General features: G+C 36.7%; 1 protein-coding gene across 29 annotated transcripts in view; it reads left to right on the top strand.

Moving 5' to 3' along the window:
- The first annotated feature begins 9,207 nt into the window (after positions 1 to 9,207).
- ADGRL2 (adhesion G protein-coupled receptor L2) overlaps positions 9,208 to 10,744 on the top strand; it is a 393,248-nt gene continuing 391,711 nt past the window's right edge. For 14 of the 29 annotated variants that reach the window (XM_026853613.1, XM_026853629.1, XM_026853632.1 and 11 more), the window contains exon 1: positions 9,211 to 9,474. The gene's annotated coding sequence lies outside the window, so the exon portion shown is untranslated. Of the gene's footprint in view, positions 9,475 to 10,744 lie in introns of all 29 variants that reach the window. The other 15 variants (XM_026853639.1, XM_026853640.1, XM_026853642.1 and 12 more) reach the window with 3 other exon arrangements.

The raw sequence follows: 10,744 nt of genomic DNA on the forward strand, positions 1-10,744 counted from the left end.
ATATCCAGCTCACCCCTTGAGCCGTTCCAGCAATTAAAGGCGGAAACACTAATACTGTATTTACAGAGAGAAAGACACTTGATCTTTTGTAATGACAGTAGACTGACTTTTGTCTTGTTCGATGACATTATATTCATAAGACACAAGTGGAAGAAGCCAAGTAGCTTTGAAAATACAGCTGCACTTACATGAACACTCACAAATCCCTTTCGTTCATGGAGTTTAGCAGATGTGATGTGTTTCAGTAGGACACTCAAAAAAAGATGTGATAAAGCTGTACTGAATGTCATGATATAATATGAAGCCATGTAATCAGATGTGATGACTACAGTTTTGAAGAACTCACTGTGAATTCCGATACATAATCTTGAATACTGGTAGATAACACTTCTAAAAGAGAAGGTTTCTGAAATTTGCACTAATCTTGGTAAAACAGAACCCCATATTAAACAAATCAAATGTTTTAGTTTTTTTATTTATCACTCGACAGTGTACAAGCTGATTTTTTAATTATTTCTTGCTGAACTCATTTATATACATACAAGTTTTCCCTTATACATTTAAAAGAGCAAAACTTCAGGCACTTCAGAAATTTAACATAATTGTCATTGCAAGGAATAGCTGGCCCTCTGATGTGGATAATAAAGGCAGAAGAGTTTTATGACAAGAAAACCAAAGTCTAAAATTATTTTTGTTTTGAACAATTAAAAAACCATGCATGTTTAGTTTCACTAGACTTTGTAATATTTGTTTTCAGTTTGCTTTAAAAAAAGTGGAAAGTGGATAAGAATGCAAATATATTAATACAGTAAACTTTCTCACACTGCCTTTTTTGCCTCTGTAATGATGATGTTTATGGGTGGATTTGTTACATACTGGTATTTGGAAGTCTATGATATTTTACCTTATTCTGTCACCTGGCATCTAAGGTGCTTTTTATTTCCCTATATGGTGTTCTTCAGAGTCTTTTTTGATGCTCATAGCCTCACAAGATATAAAACTGTTTCTCATTATAAATTCAAGGGGTCAGTGCAATTATGCATAACATGGTATCTATGTGAAGGCATTCCATCTTTAATATGGAGATATATTTTGTTATTTCTTTTGCTTTCCTTTCTTTTCTTGCCTTCTCTCTTCCATACCCCCTTTTCAACCCTTTCTTAAATTTACTCAATTGTGTTAAAAAAAAGTGAATACTATTATTCTAGCTCTTTAACTAATGAAACTAAATTAATCTCCCGTTTGACCATTTCTTGCTTTAGTCTGGTTAAAAAATATGTTTTGTTTCCTTTTGAGCAGGGTAACAGACTGGCACAAGAAATGTATTGAGGCCATTTATATGCAGATGATCTGCTGTCCTGCTTCTTTCAGTAGATGCCATAAATTAGCATTCAAATTTTGCTACAATTTTGTCAGGTCTTTTTTTTTTTACTCATTTCATATGTATTTAATCCCACATCAGTCTCAGTTGTTCTGCAATATGTGCCATATTGTAGCAGCTTTTTAGCTGCCACTGATGATTTTCACATTCCTTCAGTGTGAGGCTTTAATTCTACTAACACTTTTGTTAATGAAATACATTTCACTTAATGGAATTAAATGCATAGCCTGTCTATTGCTCATTACACTATAGAGCCTTAGAGTTTGGATTTAAATTTCACCCTTCTTCTATAAAGATTATCAGCCACATTTTGGCCTAACAGGCACTCTATGCTTTGTATGAAGTGTGGGTAAGCTGTTATTATAAGTAAAATGCCAGTAATAGTTTCAATGTTCTCTGGAATGTTCTATTTTATTCCTTTTTTTTCTGTTACTAAATATGTTTAAAATGCATTTTCTACCATTTCTTTATGTGGGATTTTAAAGGCTGAACTAGCAATTTGATCACCTACAGACATCATAGGTAAACCTCAAACTATTCAGAGCACCCATTTTTCCATTTTTTTTTAATACAAATTATGAAACTACTTCATAGATTCTCTCCAGATTAAGAAAAAACTCAGACACATCTGCAAACATACAGAAGAATTAAAGTCATATAGGAATCTACCCGTGAAAGAGTTTTTTACCAGACACCAACTTTCCTTTCTTCATAGGCTGCATATTTTGTGAAAAAACTATGGAACAATTTTTTCAATTAATTTTTTGTTGGGATGTGGATTATCAATTTCTGAGTGGATTAGTTTGGGTGTGAATTCCACATGCATGACCTAATATCTCCTTGGTGGGTTAGACTTGAGCTGTCTCCAAGTTGAAACCTGAAGACTGGTTGCTGTTCAGATGGCTTGTTTCTGACATGGTTTGTTTTGTCCTTTATGAAGATTTTGGTATGAGTTGGGGCAAAAAAAGAAAAACCTTTAGAAATTGCAGGTTTAGTTGTAGGATTCTTTTCTAGCTTTGTCCTGGACCTACAGAATTTGTAATAAGGACATCTGCAGTGTAGGCTCTTTGGACTTATCACAGGTAGTTGAAAAGCAGGTTATCTACCTCACAGGATTAAGCTAGGATTGTTTGTTTGTTTGTTTGTTTAGATTAATAGAAGCTTTTTATTTTTTTCTTTTTTTTGATATGGTTTCCTAACCTTTTAGCTTCTCAATGAAAATTATGTTCTAATCAACATCTTTGCTATCATCAGTGAGTTTGTCTGAAGCAGAACAGTGAATATATTGGCCATAGTTACATGTCTGAGACCCGGAAAACAGGGTCCAAAACTCACAGCCATCTGTACCACTGCTGCATTGCATTTCTTCACCTCTACAAAAAGACCTACAAGGGATCAAAGGTTTCCTCAGAGCCTTCCTTGGAATCTACAACACTTTGTCAAAAGTTCTCCACTTTAACAAAGCAGCTTTTCTCAATGAACTTCCTTCAGACAGAAAATCTCTGACTGGCTCAGCCTCCTTCAAAGGTTTCATTTACAGGGTCACCAAGGATCTGGTTTCTTTTACTTTTCTCTTTAGGAAACGAGATCATAGGCTATTCTTTAATCAGCTCTGGCTCTGCCGGAAGTACTCCATGTAGAACCTTTTGATATTGATTATTTTGGATACTTGGGTTTTAGTTACAGTTTGTACGTGCATTTATGATGAGTTATGAGAAATCCAGGAGTTCTTATTTCATCTGAATGTGTTCAGTTTCTGTTGATGTTCACATCTGCCCATATTGGAAATGGGCATAAATAAAAATAGCACCAACAGCAAACACATTCATGCTTTTGCATATTAATCTGACTTTGTAGGTGCTGAGTTAATCTGCTGGACTCTCCTTTCCGGGATGTGGCAATGTCCTATGAACGTGATAGCCAGCTGTTAGAATGTATTTGGCTTTTCTGCCATCATAACCATGATTGGTTCTTTTCCACTTTTCCATTGTCTAATCAACAGAGAATTGTTAACAGGTTGCACAATTGCAGAGCAAGGATGTTCATGTAGATTTAAATAAATCAAAGGGTCCTCTTTCATAAGTGAATCAAAATCAAGCCTCTTGTAAAGTTAAAAAATGTTTTTGAATTTCTTTGTCCATTTTCTGTAATCTTTCCTACATCCTTCACTCTGACTCTGTCTGACTTGCTCTGTGATCTCAGTCATGCTAAGAGATAATATGCTTTTCTCATTCCTTTTGCTCCAGTAATATTTTCCTGGTAAACTGCACTCTTGTGTTTTCCTACTAGATTATCTTGTTCCTTTCAATGTTCCTTTTTCTCAGTTATTTTGGATGGAGGGCCTACCAAATTCTGTACTGGATGCTAAAATAATTGCTATATCTATGACATAATCTTCCCTTATTATCAGACATGTTTCAAAATGAAGGGTAGAAGTGGGAAGAAAGCACAGTGCATCTACGGACAGCATATTCTGAAGCATAACACCATTGAATCTGCTCAATTCTTCAGCAACACCAAAGACACTGATTGGCACTAAAAAAAAGGGGAGCTAGAAGACACATGACAGGTCACTGAGTTCAATGGAATATATTACAGAAACTGGGAACAAAGGGCAAGGAATCTCTCAAGTCTAGATTTCTAATTGCATAGGCAAACAGGTGAGATGGCTCGTTTAATAAAAGAATAATTCTCCATTAAAGTGCAGTTAATTCTTTTTTTTTTTTTTTTTTAATCCCTACTACAGCTATGGGAGTCTGGAAAAATCACTTTTCTGATGGTTGGAATCATCTCTGTGTTTCTTATCTAAGTCTCAGCTGATTTTTCGTTTGTCACCCTTGTCCTATAGCTTCATATGGCTGGTTTTCAGCCTGGTGTCTAATAAATACATTTACAGACATCAGCCATATCCCATTTCAGCTTTTTGCTTAGCCAGACAAAAATCAGCAAAGCATTTCACTCTCCCCCCTGAGTGGTGGCTCTCCAGTCTGCCAGCCATTGCAGTCGCACCTCTCTGCAGTTATTCCAGTCTTAGCATATTTTCTTGACTCCAAGTGACAAAGACTGTGAGCAGAATTTCAGAAAAGGCCACACTCCTGGGCCTGTGGATGGCATGAGTATTTCTTTTTTTATTATAGAAAAATATAATACTATATTTTATGTATGTGTATAAAATATCTGGACACATATATTTCATGTAATAAAAAACCCCAGTAATCCTTTTTTGTAATGATTTTGTTTCCTAGATTAATGGAAACTATGAATTTCATGCTTCTTCTCTTTATGCCTAGATCTTTAAAAAAAATTGATCCCCAGACTGATTTTTGAGGATTCCTGCTAGTAAACTTCCTGCAGTTTGATGCCGCTTTTTTCAATACCACCTGTTGCCATCTATCCATTAGACAATCTCTTATCCACTTTACAACTCTTCTCCTAATCCCCTGCTTCCTATGTCATGCTGTATCATATGCAGCACAGATACAGATAAGATGTATCACAAATCCTTTGTCTAGAAAATCAGTTATCTTATTAAAGAGAGATAACAAATTCACTTGGCACAATCTATCTTTAGTAAATCCTTTTTGTATGTTATCCCTTTTTCCATTTACCTCCCTGTCTTCAATCATTTTTTCCTTCAAAATTTCTTCTAAAGCAACTGAGGTCAAACTAATGGGTTTGTAGCTGCACAGGTCTCCCTTTTAGAAATGGGTAATACATTTGCTATTCTCCAGTCAGCCAGTATCATGTCTGAGCTGCTTCCTACCAGGTTTGGGATTTCATATTCCTTTCTTGTCAGAATTGTGGAATGGAGTTTATTTAATATCTCTCCTTGGCTTGAGCGCACTGTGCTTTTAGCTTTGATTCCAGTTTGGTAATTTCTACCATCATGACTTCCTTCCTATTACTTATCCTGTTTCCTCTCTGGTCCATATTACTGAAAACATAGGCAAAGGAGTCAGTTTTTAATTGTAGACTCCCCCTTGTATTCATGCCCCATGTTTTATTTGGTCTCATTAAGATTGTTTGGCTGTTGTTTCAATATCACTTCCAAATTGTAGTTCAGTTTGACTATTGACAATTTTCACTTTATCTTATATTTTGACCTCTAAAACACATCCGTCTCTGTTGTCACGTCTTTTTTGCTTCATCTTGTGCTCTGCATATCTCTAATAATCTTCTTGAAGGAATTCTTCCTTTGTGCGGAATAGTTTGACCACTTTCTCACATATTCTTTCCCTTCCATCAGCTACACATTCCATATATTTTTAGCAGCTTTGATTTAAAGTAATTCCAAGGCTCTTACATATTCAAAGTCTTGAATAGATCAGTCTATTTAATTTCACTAACAAGACCTTTTAGATTATCGAAATTTGCCCTTTGAGCTCTAAAGCCTTATTTTTACTGATTGTTCCACTTCATTTAAACGAGCTTCACTCATGATTAGTTTTTGGGCCAGTTTTCTCATAGTATCTGTATTGCTTATTAGAATAATGACAGTAATAGTTTCATCTCTTACTCACTGTTGACTGCTTGGTAAACATATGCATTAATTTAGCCTAAATGTATTCTGTTTGATGCATGCCTTCCTTTCTTATTTCTTTCTAATCTATCAGATTATTAGAAGGCAGCTACACAAGGTTACTTATGCTTTCTTCATGTCTTTTCTGGGTAGCTTGTACACTTCATTACATGGTCCCAATATATAATTTTACCTTCTCTTTCCTGATCATCCACTGGTATTTCCTCAACCATAGCTCAGTTTTTATTGACCAGATTTTCGTCTTGTTGTGTACAGTAAGTAGGCATAAAGATGACATGAACCTATGCCAAGATTTCCTTGTATTTCTTTAGGTTCTTTTCTTAATAATGCGGATCTCAGTCCCAATTGTTTCCATGAATATTCAGCCAGATACTATTCCTATGCACCTTCACTTTTTAGGCATTTTTCCCCCACCTAAATTGAAATGATTTAGTGTAATCATCTTTGATGTATTCCAGCAGGAATTTCATAGCGTCATTTTCCCACTGTGAAGAAAATTAAATTAAAAAAAAAAAAAAAAAAGATTCTTCTCTATTCCTAGCAGGATCCTTTTTCCTTTTCCACCCACATCCCACATCCTCCTTCTCGGGAAATGACCTCGCATCCTGTTCTGTGGAATTGATCTAGTGACAACTTAGTCGTTCCTCTTTAACACAGGCTCCCAGTACATGTAGACACTGTTTTTTCTCTTAGTCCATTTTACCATGTCTATTCGCAGATGACCCTGACTTTGTTCTTCCTCACAAACTTCTCTACCATTCTCATTCTTCTGGGTCCTAGCCTCCTACATTTTTTGCTAGAATGAACTTTTCCACTTTCTTTCTACCTTCTGTTTTGGTTTTGTCTGTGGTACTTTTTCAGTCTCCCAGATGGTAAGCATTTTTTTTTAGCTTTCCTCTGTTTCCCAGACTGTTCCTTTTGTTCATTTTGTTGCAGGCTTTCCTAACTCACCAGTCTCCTCTGAGTTCTCTCTTGTATGACCTCTCGCTCAACAAGTGTCCACAAATCCCCAGCTGCCAATTCAATTTGCTTTTTCTTACTCCATTTCCTCAAATCCACATCTTCATTCAACATTGCCTCCAGGCACATGTCTAATAAGGTCTTCTCTTCATGAACTTTAACAGATGACACTTCAGGCATACATATCTTTACTGAGAATAAGATACATCTCACAGCTTCTGCATCCGGCTCACATTGTCCCTGCAATTTGTCTTGTACCCTCCATGGCTCTCTTGATTCCTTACATATTCATTTCCTCTTATCTGTACCTTTAAGGTGAAAATCCCTCTCATTGTTGGATATTTATTTCTTTTTCTGGGCTTCCCCTCTGCCAGTGACATGTGGGTTGGTAGGACTGAATAGTTATGCCATTAACAGCTTGGCATACTGCAGGACTGAGGAGTGTATTGCAGGGTGCAGAGTAATAGGAGCAAATTTGGTTCACAGTCCATCTTTTTCAAAGCCATCTATCAACCAGGAGGCTGCTTTCCACAGCTATCATATACAGGTTTGATATTGAGACAAGACTTCTGAGTGCCCTGCTGGAGTCAAATTCATCTGTTATTACCTGGTGAGTGGTCACTGGAAAAAGAACAAGTGAGAAAATAAGAAATAAAAGTTGGGTCTCAACATACAAGTAAGATATTGAGAAGTTGTTGAGAGTTCTGGAAATTGCACTGGGAAGGATGAGATTTCAGTTAGGTTAAATATTATCTGGGCAAATATTCAGATATAGCGTCTAGTTGAAGGATCATCTCCTTGTCTTAATAAAACAATCAAACTCCCAAACCTTCTCCAGTGAACCAAGAACATTTCTCAGAGGAAGCACTTTATGGGGCTCAGGCAGACACCAATAACTGTGTCACATAGCATTTATTAGAAAATCCAAATATATTCTCCTCTACTTTGTCCGATATCTGTGTGATCATTTATCTGCAGCAAATTTTACTGTAAATGTGACTATTTCCAAGAAGCACTTTTTCATGTCTGGATTAAGTACAGTACTTACCATATATTCTGTTCAGATAGAGGCATTATTCTGGAATCTGTGTTACAAGTAAATCCTGGGATCCTAGAAAGAGAACTCTTAGGGCTTCACCCCAGAAATGTGGATCAGAAACAGGAACAGACTCATGTTCAACTCAGCTTGATGTGCAGATGAGCTGGAGTCAGAATTCAGCCCTCTCTAAACAAGCAGTATTTACAGTAAAACATGCTTCTTACAAGACAAAGTTCAACTATTTTAACTGCTAATATAGGACATTTTGTCCCACCAAATCTCACCAAAAAATAATTCTCTAAGAATGTTGATTTCATCCATTCATGTTTTCAGCCAGTGGTGAAAGGACATGTGATCAGCCATTTTCCTTTCTTCCCATAATTTTTGGTCCAATTTCTGAGCAGAATGAATACATGTAGAGGTTCACAAAATTCTATGCCATAGTGTAAAAATAACTTATTTGAAGTACTCTAAATAAAACAACAACAACAAAAAAGTTTAGTTCAGGTTCCTCTTGGATTGGATGCAGGTTCAAGAGGGTTGAACATACTCTCATATTTCTCTAATCAGCTTAAGTACTGCATTTAAATCAAATCAGAAATGTGCAACAGGTAATGTTTGTGGCATTTATGGTAATAAAGGAGAAATTCTGAAGTGGTTGAATGCAAATGTTTTGTCTCTCTTTTGTCTTGATAGATTTTAGATAAAGTTGAAAATACTGACTGTAGCACACACCATCATCCTGTTCGCGATCCTCCTGCACAGAAGTGCTTTGAATGCTGCCTTCCCTTAGTTATTTTAAAGACACCTGCACACTCACAAATAATAAATCTGTCAAGGCACACTTGGAAATACCCCATCTCCATTTGTACAAGTTACTCTGCTCAAAATACTTCCGTGTTCAAAATCATTTAGCAGAGTTTACCAGATTTATAATCATTTGAGGCTTGCAGTATAAAACCCTACTGCATGACAGACTGAGTTATTAAGTGTTTATAGAAATCTGATCAAATGGACCATCAGAAGCTGGGGGAGCAGGGGGGGCAGGGGGGGGAGAAATCTGTTTTAAACTCGGCCATAATGACAGCTTTCCTCATCTTACAACTGTGACATGAAGAGGGAGCTGTAGCTCTTCTGAGACACAGCTCTGCCTGAACCAGCGTATCCAGCCAAGCGCCCCGATCTCCTCTCTCCTTCCTCGCTCTCCTCCGCTCCCCTCTCTCCTTCACTCACTCACTCTTCCTTTTTTTTTCTTTTTTTTCTTTTTTTTTTTTTTATCCCTGTGCCCCTGTGCCAGTTAATTTAAATGTATCTATTCAAGTGGAGATAATCCATGCAAATCAGAGGCACTGGCTCCCAGTGCTTGATTCACAAAGAGAACTCAGCTTCAGGAGGTCACTCGTTCACAGCTGCTCCTCCCATTATATTTTTCCCTTATTGCAGAACTGCTGCATGTATACAGTGACTGAAAGGACTCAATTTACTGCAACTGCTGCCTGGTTTTACTTACAACTTTCTTTAAAGGGGGACTTACCTTCTATCAGTCTTACCAAGGTAGGAAGTCTGATTCTTCTAAAGACATGTAATGCCTCCAGTGTTTGCTCATTATCAGATCCCACTATAATGATGCATATTGTTGTCAGAATTAGGTCCTAATAGAATTGTGCCAGGTGCCTGATGCTTTTGTTGCTTGTGTGTATAGGTGCAACTGTTTAAACGGCTGTTTTACTGTTTATTTAGCCAGCTCTGTAGCTGCCACACTGCTGGCCCGCAGGTTACCCTGTGAGGATGGCAACTGAAAAAAGAAATATGTTTTATAGCAGTGTGTAATAAAAGCCCTTCACAATGATGTAAGTGGAGTCTGACCTTTCTTTCTTATCCTGTAATTAGAATTTTTATTAACTGTTTCAAGTGCAGAGTTTTTTGAGTAAATTAATGTTACTTAGGGAGAACAAGGAGGTATTTTTGATCTATGAGTTTTAAAAGTAAAAGTTTAGAATCCTTTTTAGACAGGGAAAAATAAAAATATATTCTTCCCAGCAACTTCCTTCACACAAAACAATTTTGATTTGTAGAAAAGAGAGATTTGCTACAGGCATCCTGCCACCACCCCCACCCCCCCGAAGAAAGAAAAGAAAAAAAGAAGGGAAAAAAGAAGCATTTCTAAAAAAGACTTCTTTCATTCTCTGAAAGAGGAGGGGAATGGGTTTTAGAGAGGAGAGCTGAACTTAAGGAAAGACATTAAGGATCTTTTGTCTGACTGAATCAGTGGCCAGGATAAAGTTGGGAAGTAAAGGTGATCCCTGTGGAGTTTAGCAATATACAGAGATGAGATTAGATGACTCACCACTGGAGATATGAAAAAGAGAGAAAAAAGCCTTTCCAAGGAAGGTTTTTTTGTAAGTGGATTAAAATATTGTTGCAGCACACAGTTATTTCCTGCTTCCTTTCCACCTTTTACCGAATGACCAATGTCTTACAGGGACAAAAGTGTTCCTTAGTGAGTCATCATCAGCATTTCATACAGTTACTTCCAAATTATGTACTCAATTCTTCTTGTAGGTTCACCGGATTTACCTGACACAACTCGGTTTAATTACTTGATACACTGAAATAAATGAGAAGAAGTCTTACTTTTATATTATTGAGGCCTCAATGTATTATCAGTAAACTCTCAATGGAGTGAACCTTTGTGTTGTATTTCAGGCTAGTGTAGACTACACAGTTTTCTATACAAGACTGTTAGTGACCTTCTAAAACCAGTGCCTTTTTTTCTATTGGTGTGGTTTCTTTCTCTGCCTCTGCAAACTTGCCATTGCTATAG

Source organism: Athene cunicularia, assembly GCF_003259725.1.
Source record: "Athene cunicularia isolate RWA chromosome 8 unlocalized genomic scaffold, athCun1 chr8_part1, whole genome shotgun sequence".
NCBI lineage: Eukaryota > Metazoa > Chordata > Aves > Strigiformes > Strigidae > Athene > Athene cunicularia.